The sequence below is a fragment of the Diplotaxodon limnothrissa genome, linkage group LG23 (genome assembly GCF_057381915.1).
Source record: "Diplotaxodon limnothrissa isolate DT_005_m linkage group LG23, D_limnothrissa_male_GT1.1, whole genome shotgun sequence".
Lineage (NCBI taxonomy): Eukaryota > Metazoa > Chordata > Actinopteri > Cichliformes > Cichlidae > Diplotaxodon > Diplotaxodon limnothrissa.
In genome coordinates, this window is record NC_140617.1 from 38676843 (window position 1) to 38692950 (window position 16108).

The window sequence follows — 16108 nt, forward strand, 5'->3', positions numbered from 1 at the left end:
TGTATTGTAATTAACCAGATCCTGGAATTTAAGTAACTTTGCCTGAAGAAAGAATTTGTGAGTATGATCTAGATAACCAGCCTTGTGAATAATACGCAGTGCTCGTTTCTGTACTGTGACTAATGGATTAGTTGTATTTTTATGTGTTTCCCCACACTTCCACACAATATGTAAGATATGGAAGAACCAGAGTACAGTACAGAGTACGAAGTGCATCTTTATCAAGGTATGGTTTCACTTTGTTCAAAACTGCGAGGCTTCTGGAAATTTTGGTTTTTATGTGTCTGACGTGGGGTTTCCATGAAATTTTGTTATCAATTACGACTCCCAAAAATTTGTTTTCACTCACATTATCAATTGGTACACCTTCAATGATAATTGGTAATTCTACATTATATTTTAAATTACCAAAAAACATTGCTTTAGTTTTATTTATATTTAATGATAATTTATTTATGTCCATCCATTTTTTTATTAATTTTAGCTCCCTGTTTACGGTCATTACAAGATCAGTATAATCATCGCTACTGAAAAATATGTTGGTGTCATCTGCGAACAGTATGAGTTTAAGTACTTGAGAAACATCAAAAATATCATTTATGTATACATTGAAAAGTTTTGGTCCCAACACTGACCCTTGGGGAACACCACATGTAATACCAAGTTTCTCTGAGTGGTAATGCCCTATGCTAACATATTGTTCCCGACCCATTAGGTAACTTTTTAACCAGTTACCAGCTTTCCCTCGAATACCATATCTTTCCAATTTATCCAATAATATTGAGTGATTGATTGTGTCGAAGGCCTTTTTGAGATCAACAAAAATACCAACTGCATATTTATTTTTATCCAGTGTATCAGTAATTTCTTCTACTGCCTCAATTATCGCCATTGAAGTGGTTCTTTGCGTTCTGAAACCATACTGACCAACATTTATTATTTGATGTTTTTCAAGGAATTTTTCTAATCTTGAATTAAAAAGTTTTTCTAGAACTTTTGAGAATTGAGGCAGTAGAGAAATAGGCCTATAATTGGTAAAACTGTGTTTGTCATTACTTTTATATAGTGGTATTACTTTCGCAATTTTCATTTTTTTTGGAAAACAACCGGACTGAAATGATAAATTACAGATATATGTTAAGGGACTAGCAATATTCAGAATAACCTGTTTAACTACAGACATATTTATGTCATGATAATCCATTGAAGACTTACTTTTACATTTTAATGTGATATTTATTACTTCTTGCTCATTTGTAGCTGAGAGGAACAGTGAAAAGGGATTTGATTTTATATTACTGATATTTTCATTTTTATGACACGGGATGTCTGCTGCTAGTTCAGGGCCAACATTTATGAAGAATTTATTGAACCCATCGACAATATTACTCATGTTGTGATTTTCACCATTTGCATCAGTAAAATATTCAGGATATGATGTTCCAGAAGATCCTTGTTTAATTAAGTTGTTTAACACATCCCAAGTTCCTTTTATATTGTTTTTATTTTCATATAATCTTCTTCTATAATAAAGTTGTTTGCTCGTTCTTATAATATCAGTCAATTTATTTCTATATGCTTTATATCTTTGTTCCACTTCTTTTGTTTTTACTTTGATGAACTGTTTATACAGATTGTTTTTCTTTTTGCAAGCATTAATAATTCCTTTTGTGAGCCAAGGACTTTTTTTTCTTTTTTTTCGTTATATTTTGTCTTTCCACACTATGTCGGTATTTCTGTAGATATAAAGGAACAGTAGTAGAATGATGAATGTGGTGATGATAAGGATTGTTGCTCCTTTTATGGCAACATCCCTTCTTCACATTTACACGTGTTCCAGGAGATTGACAAAACATTTCCAAATTTGTTCGGTCTACCATCACAGCCATTTCTGAATCCAGAAATCCATTTTTCAATGGTGTGTCAATGTTTTGCAATCTACAGGGAGTGCAGAATTATTAGGCAAGTTGTATTTTTGAGGAATAATTTTATTATTGAACAACAACCATGTTCTCAATGAACCCAAAAAACTCATTAATATCAAAGCTGAATGTTTTTGGAAGTAGTTTTTAGTTTGTTTTTAGTTTTAGCTATTTTAGGGGGATATCTGTGTGTGCAGGTGACTATTACTGTGCATAATTATTAGGCAACTTAACAAAAAACAAATATATACCCATTTCAATTATTTATTTTTACCAGTGAAACCAATATAACATCTTCACATTCACAAATATACATTTCTGACATTCAAAAACAAAACAGCATGGCTGGCAAGAAAGGGTATAAAAGAAGAAAAACTAATGACATGGCCACCTTGTTCACCTGATCTGAACCCCATTGAGAACCTGTGGTCCATCATCAAATGTGAGATTTACAAGGAGGGAAAACAGTACACCTCTCTGAACAGTGTCTGGGAGGCTGTGGTTGCTGCTGCACGCAATGTTGATGGTGAACAGATCAAAACACTGACAGAATCCATGGATGGCAGGCTTTTGAGTGTCCTTGCAAAGAAAGGTGGCTATATTGGTCGCTGATTTTGTCACGGTTCGGCATGGCAAACCGTGGGGGGTGTGGGGAAGGAGGACCCAGGCGCGGTGCTCTATGTACAAGCAGTGCATTTATTTACAGTGGAATGGAACAAAACAACAATAAATCCCCGTGCTTTCCCTGACTCCAGTGTCGTGTCTCTCCGTGACCAGTCCGTGTCTCAGCACTCCTTGTGCTGGCTGCCGTCTGGCGCTCCACACTTCTCCTGGGGACACAATAGACGCAGCCGTCAGGACACATATAACCGCGGGCATACACACACTAACTCAGCTCAACAGGATGACTAACATGGAGTCTCACAGAATGATCCCGCGTCGGTGGGACCTCCAAGACTCTCTTAAGTAGTTCCCCCCGACAAGGCCAGATCAGCAGCAGGTGTGTGGCTTCGGGTGTGGCCAGACCGTCAGCAGGGCCACACCCAACAGGCCTGAAGGCACCCGCCGAAACAAGTATACACACACGCAAAAAGGGAGAAAGACAGCAACACCAAATATACATACAATAATAATAATATAATTCATAACTGCTCAGGGATCCTGGGTCGCTCAGACCCAGGATCCCTGACAGATTTGTTTTTGTTTTGTTTTTGAATGTCAGAAATGTATATTTGTGAATGTGGAGATGTTATATTGGTTTCACTGGTAAAAATAAATAATTGAAATGGGTATATATTTGTTTTTTGTTAATTTGCCTAATAATTATTCACAGTTATAGTCACCTGCACACACAGATATCCCCCTAAAATAGCTAAAACTAAAAACAAACTAAAAACTACTTCCAAAAACATTCAGCTTTGATATTAATGAGTTTTTTGGGTTCATTGAGAACATGGTTGTTGTTCAATAATAAAATAATTCCTCAAAAATACAACTTGCCTAATAATTCTGCACTCCCTGTATTAGATTATAAACATTTATAAAGACTTTAATAAAACCTTACAAATTAATTTTCAGAGTTTATGAAACAGTTTTCAATGCTAAAAAACAAACAAGGCCATAGGAAAGGCTATTCATTACTTGATATTCCGATATGAACAAAGCTATGAATAAAGCATTTCTCTGTTTTACAGTCAGATGCAGGGAGCATGGCATTGATGACACAAAGACTTTGATTGCCGGTTATTAGAGTGCATTCAGATATTTCAATAGAGTCTGAAATGTTAGGCTATGTAAAGCAGAGTTAAATACAATAATTGGGAGACAAGAAAATAAAGGTTTGTAAAGTAGGGCGAATGGTTTTATTACACGTTACAGGACTAGACAATGCACGCTTAATGTAATGATAAGCTCCCTTCAATGTTCCTGTTAATGACCTCACATTTAAATGAAAATAAATCAATAAGCAATCATATTTATCCTAATAAGACATATTTATTCATACCACTGACTGATGACTGTCATCAATCATCTTAACCTTTACTACAGTAAGGCTAGTGTCAAAAAATCAAAAATGGAAATGCAGACATTCAAATGTGTCGGCCAGTATTGATTGAACCTCAGTCTACAGTCATGGTATGTTTGAGACTGACTTTAAAAAAAACAATCAACTGATTTCTAGAAATACCAAGAAGCAGGCAAAAGCTTATAAATGTGATACTAGACAAGAAAATGAAGCTTAAAATGTGCCTTTTTTAAAAGATGACTCATCTCGAAGGAGAATCTGAAACTAAATAAAAAAACTTTTAATAAGTTTTACCTGACCTTCTTATTGTTAAAAGTAACAAATTTTCCTCTCTACCAAAATCTCACACAGGCTCAAAGCTTAAAGAGGAAATTTCATGACGGGAGGCGATTTATTCATGGCAACAGTTTTCAATATACTGCTTTTGTTTGAGACTGGTAACAATTACAATTTAGACTTTCACACTCGGTGAGCCAAGGGGGAAAAGGGAATGAGACCACATGGAGTGGTGGATGCTGCAGGGATGTCTGACACATGACAAATAGATGGCGAGAACAAACAAGGTTGTTTGGTATAAGCAATGGTAAAGATATATGAGGAGGGGTTCCTGCCTTGCTGGTTGGAAGGCCACTGCTGGAAATTTGGATTGAAAGTATCAAGGAGGCAGAGGGCAACTTAGGAGAATTTAGGAAGGTCGGTCACCTGGCGAGAGAAGTTTCAGGGGAAACACGTAGGAAGCCAAAGGTCACGCCTCCCTCTTGTAATGAGTAGCAGAGCCTAGAGCCTGGAGAGAAAAATCTATAGTCTGTGTTGTGGACTGAGAAACCTCTAAGACCAAGCTGTGTGGTTGACTGCAACCATCACAGGCAGGTGGTTGTTTAGGATATTGCTGAGACTCTGGAAGGTTAGTATTTTTTTATGTCACCCAGAAATGTTTCTATTGATATTTTAGTGACTTTATTGTTGCTTTGTATACTGTATTTACATCTATTTGTGCATATTTCAATTAATTTCTACATTCTCCTACTTAAATTTTTCTAGCAAAGTAAAAAGTAATGACTGGAATAAGATTTTCATTAGTTTATTTGAAAATACAGGAATAACAATGGCGAGACGTGAGCATGTGGCGAGGGAATCTCTGATGAGGAGATACTGGAAAGATTGGTTAGAATTTGAGTGGGTCAATACGGAAGTGGAGTGAGAGGCTCGGGAGGCAGGAATTGCCAAGTGAGCGTCCAGGTGAGGAGTAGGTGAGTTGGTTCCAACCTGGTTTCCAGTGATCCAGAGAAGTCAGCAGCAGGTAAGAGCAGTCAGCAATGTTCCCTCTAAGCTGCGCACGTGCACAATTGCACACTGCTGGCACGGTCTCTGTGCACAGAAAAACTGTGTTGCGCACAAAAAAAATCTAACCTGAATTGAAATTAAAATAAATACTTTAACAATTCTGTTTCGCAGTGTTAGTCAGTGAGTGACTGGCTGCTCCCGTATGGGATTAGAACAATGCCACCTTATCCCATAGTCCAGCCAATAATGCGATTCACATTCGTATATATGCAGCTAATCAACGTCGTTGACAGGCTATGACAGCATCCTTATGTGCCGACACCGGTGTTTTAGCTAGCAAAGCGGCGTGGCTGATGTGGAGTGAAGCCAAGTTAATGACAACGTGTACAACCATTGGAGATGTGAGCAGGACAGACGGAACAATTGACGGAAAAAGTGTGGACTTTATACCAGTTTTTAAATTGTGTTGATAGGCTACGTAAAACCAGAGTTATGATAAAAAATATATGCAATGTTTGGTTTTCTTCCCGAATACTATCTTTGTTTATATTTACTGCGGGAAGAAACGGTAAAAATTGAATTTAATGAGGAAAATGCTTGAAAGCACTCTCCACCTGTGAGCAAAAACAAAACCAAAAACCCCACCATTTCCTATTGGTTGAAAAATGTACCATGTCGACCAATCCAGGGCTCTAAACTAACTTTTTGCCATGGGCGTACCGGTACGCCTAACTTTAAAAAGTTAGGCGTACTGGCACAAAAGTTAGGCGCACACAAATTTTATAATAATTTATATAATATGTGTTTTTCTGGATACACTATGCTTTTTCAGCATTTAAAGATTGATGACACCGTGTCAGAGCACTGGCTATGAATGTCAGAAGGATCAGGCCTTAACTTAAAAGAAAAGTTAGCAATAGTTCTTTTCCTATTACAGCTACATCCATGTCTGTCGTGCCTAGGCTGCTCACTAGGGCTGGGTATCATCACTGATTTCTATAATCCATTCGATTCCGGTTTTCAAAGTCCCAATTCAATTCAACTTAGCCTCAGACAGTCAGAAATATTACAATTCTGATCATTTATCAGTACTGACTTCATCAGAATTGTGAACATCACAGCAGATGCCTTTGTTTGAAAGTAACTGAGAATAAAACACAGAAAAACATGAAGGAGACTTTCCTGGTCTGGCTTTTTATAAGATAAGATAAGATAAGATAAGATAACCTTTATTAGTCCCACACGTGGGAAATTTGTTTTGTCACAGCAGGAAGTGGACAGTGCAAAAGTTATGACGCAAAAATTAGAATACAATAAGAATAAATACAGTACACAGCTGTACAGAATAGAATAAAATAATATACTATATACAGTAGAATAAAATAGAATAAAAATATACAATAAGATAAAAATAGAATACGAATGCTATATACAACTGAGTAAAAATACAACGATGCCAGAAAAGATTATTGCACTTAGTGTTATTGCACATGTGTGGATGTGTGTGTTTGTTCAGTTAAAGTCTTTGTTGTGGAGTCTGACAGCAGTGGGGAGGAAAGACCTGCGAAATCTCTCCGTCCCACACTGTGGGTGCCGCAGTCTCCCACTGAAGGAGCTGCTCAGTGCTGTCACAGTCTGCTGCATGGGGTGGGAGACGTTGTCCAACAGGGATGACAGCTTAGCCGCCATTCTCCTGTCACTCACCACCTCCACTGGGTCCAGAGGGCATCCTAGAACAGAGCTGGCCCTTCGGATCACCCTGTTCAGTCTCTTCCTGTCCCCAGCAGAGATGCTGCCGCCCCAGCAGACCACACCATAAAAGATAGCAGAAGCCACCACAGAGTCATAGAAGGTCTTCAGGAGTGGGCCCTCCACCCCAAACGACCTGAGTCTCCGCAGCAGGTACAACCTGCTCTGCCCTTTCCTGTAGAGGGCGTCTGAGTTATGAGTCCAGTCCAGTCTATTGTTCAGATGAACACCAAGGTACCTGTAGCTGTCCACAGCCTCAATGTCCATACCCTGGATGTTCAGTGGTTGCAGTGGAGAATGCTTGTGCCTGCGGAAGTCTACCACCAGCTCCTTGGTTTTACTGGCGTTGATCTGGAGGTAGTTCAGCTGGCACCAGTCCACAAAGTCTTGAGTCAGTCCTCTGTACTCCTTGTCGTCCCCATCAGTGATGAGGCCGACTATTGCAGAGTCATCAGAGAACTTCTGCAGGAAGCACTGGGTGGAATTGTGGGAGAAGTCTGCAGTGTAGATGGTGAAGAGGAACGGAGCCAGAACCGTTCCCTGTGGGGCCCCCGTACTGCAGACGACCCTGTCCGACACACAGCCCTGAGTCCTCACATACTGTGGTCGGTCGGTGAGGTAGTCCAAAATCCAGGTAGTGAGGTGATGGTCCACTCCAGAGTTCTCCAGCTTGTCCTTCAGAACCGAGGGAAGAATAGTGTTGAAGGCACTGGAGAAATCAAAGAACATTATAGCACATAACCTTAAAAATATTCTACAATGTTCTGCATATAAAGTTTAAATTTCTTCAGTATTGAACAACAGAAAAAATAAGCTTTCTTGTCCGAAGTCATTTAAGTGAAAAAAAGAAAAAGACAGCAGCCACAGCGCTGTAAACAACTGTAGACTGGTGGGTAATAAGCGAATGAATAATACAGAAAACAGAGATTGGAGACGGAAACTGTTCTTGAAGTACAGAGAGAGATAGAGAGAGAGCTAGCTGTGCATGAAGTGTAATTTTAATAGTCGTGGAAGCAAAACAGCAAAATTCATGACGACATTGGCCAAATGTGAAGCTCAGTTTGCTGCTTCTTTTGCTGCTGGCTCGGTGGATTTTGGTTGGAGAGAGACAAAACCTGCAGCTCAGAATCAGCGCAAAAAGACGTAAACACAGCGCGGACCCGACGCATAACTTTTTTGAAGAAGTAACTATATAATTAATTGCCCAACATTGGTCTTTATATACTGTATTTTGCAGACAGAGAGTTACAGGACTCTCTCAGAGACCACAGACTCATACTCATAATACAAGTCAGAGCTTTATATTTAAAAAAAAAAAAGAAAGTTGTGTTTTTGAAATTGGAGTTCAAGTTATTTTTACTGCTAATAGTGTGAACATACTACACAAAGTCATGAACAAGATGTTATGTTTTTTAATTTTCATTGTAAATGGGCTAAAGCAGTTAATTAAAAGTAGTCTAACATAAATGTAAATGCTGTAATTTGATTATTTTAATAAACCATGTAACTTGGATGGATTCGATGTTGGCGTGACCACAGTGCACACGTCTAATGTTGCTCACAGTCGACCAAGGGGCCGCTCAGGGAGTTTGTGTGTTCGCTCAGACACATGAAAATTTAGAGGGAACATTGGCAGTGAGTAGTTTTGAGTCCGGAGTAACGAATTGCCAAAAGAGCTGATGATTTTTGACATGGAGACCAGCGTCCAGAGAGAAGAGTTACAGGTGAGTAGCTTGGAGACTTGGCATATGAGAAGAGAACACGATAAGCCTGACTAATGGCTTTAAACAGTTTAAAACTAAAATCCAAAGTTCTGCTTTCTTTTGATTTGATCAGACCAAGCATGAGTCACCACTAGCAATCACACGTTTTAGCTTTTTCAGAATTGCTTCTCTTGCTGTTTTACATCGCCGCCTCTCTTCCATTGAAAAAATTTCTGTTTTGAATTAATTTAGGTGAGTGCTGCATTATTACAGGGTCATACAGAACTTTTGAGCCTCAAGGCCTTTAGTTTGTACAAGCTGTCATAAAGAAAAGAGAAAAATATTAAACTTTGGACTTTTTAGTTTTCTTGATGATACATTTTGTTTTACACACATACACATAAATGGGTAATTTTTTTCTTGAAGCAAAAACAAACCTCAGAACTAAAAACAAAGCACACCATATCAATGTAGCCATCAGTTTACCCTCATGCATACAGCCCTGCATATAGATGTGATTGATCAGTCAACAGAAACAATAATATACTGTGTGACTATCTTTACTTCCCAGTGGTTCCCATACAATAGATATTTCCATCAGCAGACAGTTTGACTTCTTACAGCAGGGAAAGCACAAGTGGAATTGGTGATGGCAGAGTTCCATTAAGTTTCCCAATAATTCATTACAGTTTACATGCATGCACTAGAAGCAGGCTTTCCTAAGTGGGATACAGCTTTCAATAACATGCCTATATTTTTCCTTCTGTGACAAGCCAGTATGTCTAATGTCAACCTGTGAGAAAACATTGCCAAAATGATACACCCATTGCCCTGATCCTCATCTTCATTTTGCAGTTTTCACCATAACTCCTATAAAACACAGGAATCAACAAATTATTGAATTACTATATGTTGTCTATGAATACAGGACATTGTAAGTGAAAATACATGCTTTCATACCACTGCACTTTGACTAACTTGAATTTATCCCTGGATTTCTGGGCTAATTTAATCAGCTGGTCATTACCTTTTTAAAATGCACCTTTATTTATAAATATATATTGAAAGTGGAAAGAGAAATCAAGATTTTAGTGCAAACTATTTTTGTTGTTTAGCTTTCTAACACACATTTAGCACTTACATACTGACACACTTGACTCTTTTTAGACATTTGACAGCAGTAAAAATAACCTGCATCATTCGTTTAGCCTGAAATTTGATGACTTTACGAAAAGTTACCAAAAATACATGAAAATGAAAATATTTAAACATTTTACAATTTTCTACAGGCGATCTACATTTTGTACATAATATAGATGTGCCAAACAGCCTCTAAGGATTTTAGATTACCACAGAGGGCCAAATCACAGATCAATGAAACACTTTCCATGTTAAACTTTAACACTGTCCTGGTAAAAAATACACAAAACATGTTTCAAGTTTAAAGGGGGCTCAAGGGAGCCCTTGACGCTGTCACTAGAACTGTCTGCAGACCCGCAGGTCTTTGAAACGGAAATGGTAAACAAGCATAAGATTGCACATGTGCTATATGTTAAAATTAAAGGCACCTGAGCTGCCATTTCAGTGAACATGGGAAACACATGTGCTAGGCCCACACATGAAGGTTTCCTACCATTGACAAGTACAAATTATTTTGCAATTACAATTTTAAGTTTTGTGTTCTCAGTGTTAATAAATGCTTGCTTTATATCGATAATTATAGATGCTGGTTATGAGGATTTAAAAAAAAATATGGTACAGCAGTGAGGACATGGTTTAATGGTTAGATAATAAATTTAAAAAAAGAAGTACATGAGGGTTGAATAGCAGTCAAAGAAAGGATTATGTTACATTTAGTTTGAAATGTACATGTCAAGATGATGTCTGGATCAGTGTGGAAGTGACTGTCCTCTGCAGGCTTTGTGTTGTTTTTTTCATGGTGAACCTGGCATCAGTTTCAGTCACACTCATTAGAAAATTAAGCTCCCCTCAACACTTTCTTGTTAAAAGAAAGTATTAGAATAAGAGAACCCTTGTAAATTCTCATAATTATGTCTAAAATATTCCACTTGAATGAAATACAGTTCAGACTTTGGCACACTGGAAATCAACTGATTTGGAGTAGTATAATTTGTATGCAAATAAATTAACTGAAAGGTGCATTTGGGGCTTAGAGGTGTCCTCTGTCTTATACTTTGAAGGCACTCCCTACATTTATAGAAGTTTTCACAACAGTATATTCAAAAGGCAACAAGTGAGCCAGAAGATGGAAAGGTATATGGAGCAATATCACACGGGGATAATAAAAGCTCAAAGACTTGGTTTGGTTTTCAAAATTATATTATAAAAACTGATATATCACACATGAATTCCTCAAAACACAGTCGGGGCTTCAGTATGAAATTCTTCCTTAAGCTGTCAATTTTGGCATAAACCTATACCAGAACAAATAATATCTACACAGAGAAGAAATGGTAAACTAAGGCTATTCAACCCAGCACTATACTACTTTGGATCCCATACTATTTGCACAAGACTAGTATTTCATGGGGCACTCTAGTATTCTGCAGTGATTGCTGAGCTGTCTGGGATCTTAATCTTGTGCAAATATGCCACACATGGTAAAAAAAATTCCCCACAAATTACCTGCCATATTTTGCCAATCACATAGGCCCTGTGATAATTAGTCCCATGCAAATCAGCATCTCTGTGGTCTCAGGATTTTTGTTTCTTTTTGCAAAGTTTTTCTTTTGTGTGCGTGTGTTCTGTGCACCCTTTGTCTACACAGATTCTAAATCAGATCCATAAAGGCTACATTGGCACACTGGAAGTCCTGACAAAGCCCTGACTAATTTGCACCCGACATGGAGAAAGGTAGTTTAAATCTCCTTCCCCCTTGGAGGGTATGGAGAAAGCATTTGTCTTTAAATATTCTCATAGTAATTGTGTGCCACCCATCGATCTGTAGCTGGTGACCACAGGTGTCAGTAAATCTTTTATCACCCATCATTTTCTGGTGCCAGAAGTGAGAACATTTGGACCACAAGGTGGACTGCTACTGCTAGGAACCTATAAACTATATAACCATAAACTGTATGGGTGCAGTGCACCTTTCTGTACTTCACAGAAGATGAAGTACTGAAAGTACATTCCAGTTCAGTAGCTAGAATTAGGGAAGTGATGCCTAGCAGACAGCTCCTGGCTTCAGCTGTCCATTGCCTTGTGACTGCAGTAGTTATTAGTAGTTATTTTGTTAAGAGTGGAAGCCATCTGCATTATCAAGACTACGTAAATATATGTATTATTTTAATCCCTCTAAGACAGGAATGTCAAACATAAGGCCTGGGAGCCAGAATTGCCCTGCCAAGACTCCAATCCAACCCGCTGCATTTTAACTGCATTTTCATAGGTTTTCCTACTGATAAACCATGCGTTTCAACATAGAAGTCTGTGCCACAGAAGCAACTTCAGGTTTGGACAATTGCACATTCATTTTGTGAATTTGTAGGGTCTTTACCTTACAATATAAAGCGCCTTGAGGCAACTGTAGTTGATATATAAATACAATTGTGTTGAATTGAACTTCATTTTCAGGCCTGGAGGTTCCCACTTGGTGAATTTGAGTAAGACACAGGCTTTGATCGTCCCATGCGAATGTGCATGGGGGTAATGACAATGCTAATTCTGCAAATAGATCATAAGCGACCACTCAGAGAGCAGTTTGTTAGTATGTCTGGACTAAAACAACCCTCCTGTTACCTGCCACCTCCATCATAGTTACTCGAGGGCTGCAGCTCAAGTTGGCCCACTTCTGATTTTTCTCCCCATCAAGTGCAATTCAGATCTGATGGTTTCTAATGAGTGTGAAGACGAAAAAGCTGCATGGTGTCGCATTTTATTTCCCCCAGTCCTGATCTGTACTGTGTGGATATGCAGTTTTAAAAAAAGAGATCCCAGGGCCTCTGACCTACATGCAAGTTGTATTCAAACATTGGCCAGAATTCATCAGTGTTTCCATGACGATAGGGTGGAAAATCTTACTGTACTGTACATCATTCATGTGAGACGACTGTCACATTTTCAGTGCCCGCAGCAGCTTGGCTTAATTCCCAGAACTAGGTCTCTCTGCACAGAGGTGGAAGTAAAGGAAGCAGTTAAGACGAGCGCTATTGTCTCTGCACTGTCTTTCATACCGGCACCACCGGCTTTAATGGTGTAATTTTAAAACTGCATAAAAGTTTTACCCAGTTTTAGTGGAATAATTTTCACTTTAGGGTTTATATCAGTAGCATACAAAGGGGTGTGTGTGTTGATCTTTACTCCTTTCGATAGACTTCCGGTTTGGTGAAGCATGTGAAGGCAGTACCGTCTCAGCTCCTCGCAGCGACAATTTTAAAAGTTTATATTCTTCAGAAAATTGAACCTAACCAAGACTGAAACAGCTTACATTTGAAACCCAAACATATTTAATGAATGCCAAGGAAGAAAAAGGCGACTATTATGACAGATAATGAAGATGACGTGGCCACCTCTCCGACAGTGGATAGCACGCCGCTGACTAGCATAGCCAACATGCTAGAAGAGCACAGAGCCAGCATCTCAGCCGACTTTAAAACTTCATTTGCAACCCTAGAAGCAAGGCTTGATATGATACAGACAACGATTACAGAACATGGTCAGTGAATGAATTTGCTTGAATCCCACGCTGAACTACAAGAGCAACGACTTCAAGCCCTGGAGGAGAGGTGTGTAGCATTGGCATAAAGTAATACTAAGTTAAAAGCCAAGACTATTTATCCAGAAAGCCGTTGCCGCAGAAACAATATCAGGATAATTGGTCTCCCAGAGTCAATAGAAGGACCTAGACCTACAAACTTCTTTGCTGACCTTCTGGTTGAAGTACTCGGTGAACAAATTCTTCAGTCCCCCCCTGAACTGGATCGAGCCCATAGGACACTCATTGCTAAACCACAATCTGGTGCTCGACCTAGACCGGTAATAATTCGTCTTCATCGGTATCAGACCAAGGAGCTGATTATTCGAGAGGCTCGCAAGCAACGAGGCAAGCTCCACTATCGCAGGTCACCAGTTCAGATCTTTGAGGACTATAAACCTGAAGTCGCTGAGGAATGAGCTAAATACCGATCGGTGATGGCTGACCTCTACAACTTAGCCCTACGGCCAACACTTCTCTTCCCGGCTCCCTTACAGATTACTCTGGAGAGCTGCGAGAAGAAGAGATTTTCATCACCTGAGGAAGCCACTTCTTTCGTGGGAAAATACCAACAAACCCCAGGACCTGTTTAACAAACTTTAAAACCTTAATGCTGTTTCTCTTAAGGCTAATGCGAGTAATGCCAATTAAGTTTTCTAATAAGAGGAACTGATTCTGTTTCGGTAAGTCTTTAAACGGAGATGGGAGCCTGAAAAGTCTTACCATCTATTGTTATCTTAAGGACAACTGCGATGTTTGTTATTTGGTTCAGTTTAAAGGTCCTTAAGGTCTATTGTGATGTACCAGAATTTTCGACTGATGTAAACCCATCAGCCTAAAGGTGGTGTTATTTTCACTTATTTTAGTTAAGGGCTGTCCCAGTTGATTCAGAAGTAATTTGTACTGAAAGTTAACTTATGACTGTATAAAATGCTGTAATTTATTTTATATTATACTTCATATTCAAGGTTAAAGCTTGGAAAGGTATTATAGAATTAAAATAAAAAGTTATAAAGTAACAGAGGTTAACCTTTGAGATCAATGTGAGTTCAGTTTTGGGTGATTAATTCCCTGTGGGGTATTTTTACTTTAAACTTATACTTTTTCAGTTTTACATCACTATTATATGAAAATTATTATTAAAAAAAAAAAAAAAAAAGAAAAAAAAAAAAATATATATATATATATACGCTCCTGCCTAGGGCGTCTGTATCCAGTAAGGGTCCTAAGGCTAGACCCCCTATGCTAAGCAAGCCTACCGCAGACATGAGCGAGACAGATAAATATGAAGGCATGCCGGCTCGGACGTCGCCCGGATCAACAAGGTCCGCGTCAGGTGTTGAGGAACCAGGGCACCCTGACGAAAAGTGGGCTACTGGAACAAGAAGGCATCGGTGGGCAAGAGACGAAAACAGGGCGTTGTTGGAATGCTACTACGCAAGTAACCCCGGCGGAAGGGGCTACATGAATAGGATGAGGGACCTATGGATTCTTCGATACCCAACATCCACAATGACAGCGAAACAACTAGTAGCTCAGTGTTCCAACATTCGAAAGAAGGGACTGCTCTCACAGCTAGAGATTGACGAGGTACAACACAAATGCTACGGCAAGGAGGAGTCAGGACGCCAGGTCAGGGGGGAGATATCATCACCCCCACCCGAGATTGGGTACATAGCCCCAAGTGCGATAGGAGAAGGATCGTTGAGTGCGAGAGGAACTGACCTGAAAAATAGGATCATGGCCAAGCTTGAAACCTGGATCCCCCGTAGCCGGTTACCAAGATTACGTGAAGTACCCTCAGAAGGTCTGCTAGATGATGTTAATGCAGCACTACGGGCAATACCTACAACCACGATTACAGACACTAACAAGCTGATCTACAATACGGCAACAGTGATCAGTGAGATGCTTGGCTACAAGTTGAACAGCGACAAGGGGCAGTACCCTCCATGGAGAAGGAGGCTAGAGGGCAAGATCAAAGTAGCACGGAGGGAGGTTAGCCAACTAACGGAGTTGCAGAAAGGTGCGACAAATAAGGTGCCTAAGAAATACAGCAAGCTGTCCATACCTGAGGCCTTGGAAACTGCCAAGCAAAGACTCACAGCCTTGGCCAGCCGCTTGAGGAGGTACACCAGAGAGATAGAAGGCAGGAGAATAAACCAGCTGTTCTCCACAGAACCAGCAAAGGTGTACTCTCAGTGGCAAGGGATCAATAAGAGAACAGCACCACCAAGGCTGGAGACGGAGCAATACTGGAAGAGCATATGGGAGAAGGATGCAACCCATAACGGCAATGCTCAGTGGCTAGAGGATCTGAGGGCTGACCACAGCGACCACCCTGAACAGGGTCCAGTAACCATCACAGTGGCAGATATCCAAGAAAGGGTCTCCAGTATGAAGAGTTGGACAGCACCAGGGCCCGACATGGTTCACGCCTACTGGCTGAAGAAGCTGACTGCACTCCACGAGCGTCTGGCAGCACAAATGAACCAGCTGCTAGTTAACGAGAGACACCCGGAATGGCTAACTGAAGGCCGGACGGTCCTGATCCCCAAGGACCCCAAGAAGGGACCGGTCCCCTCCAACTACCGACCAATAACCTGCCTCAGTACTACATGGAAGCTCCTGTCAGGCATCATATCGGCTAAGATGAACAGGCACATGGGTCAATACATGAGCGGGACACAGAAAGGAATTGGCAAGAATA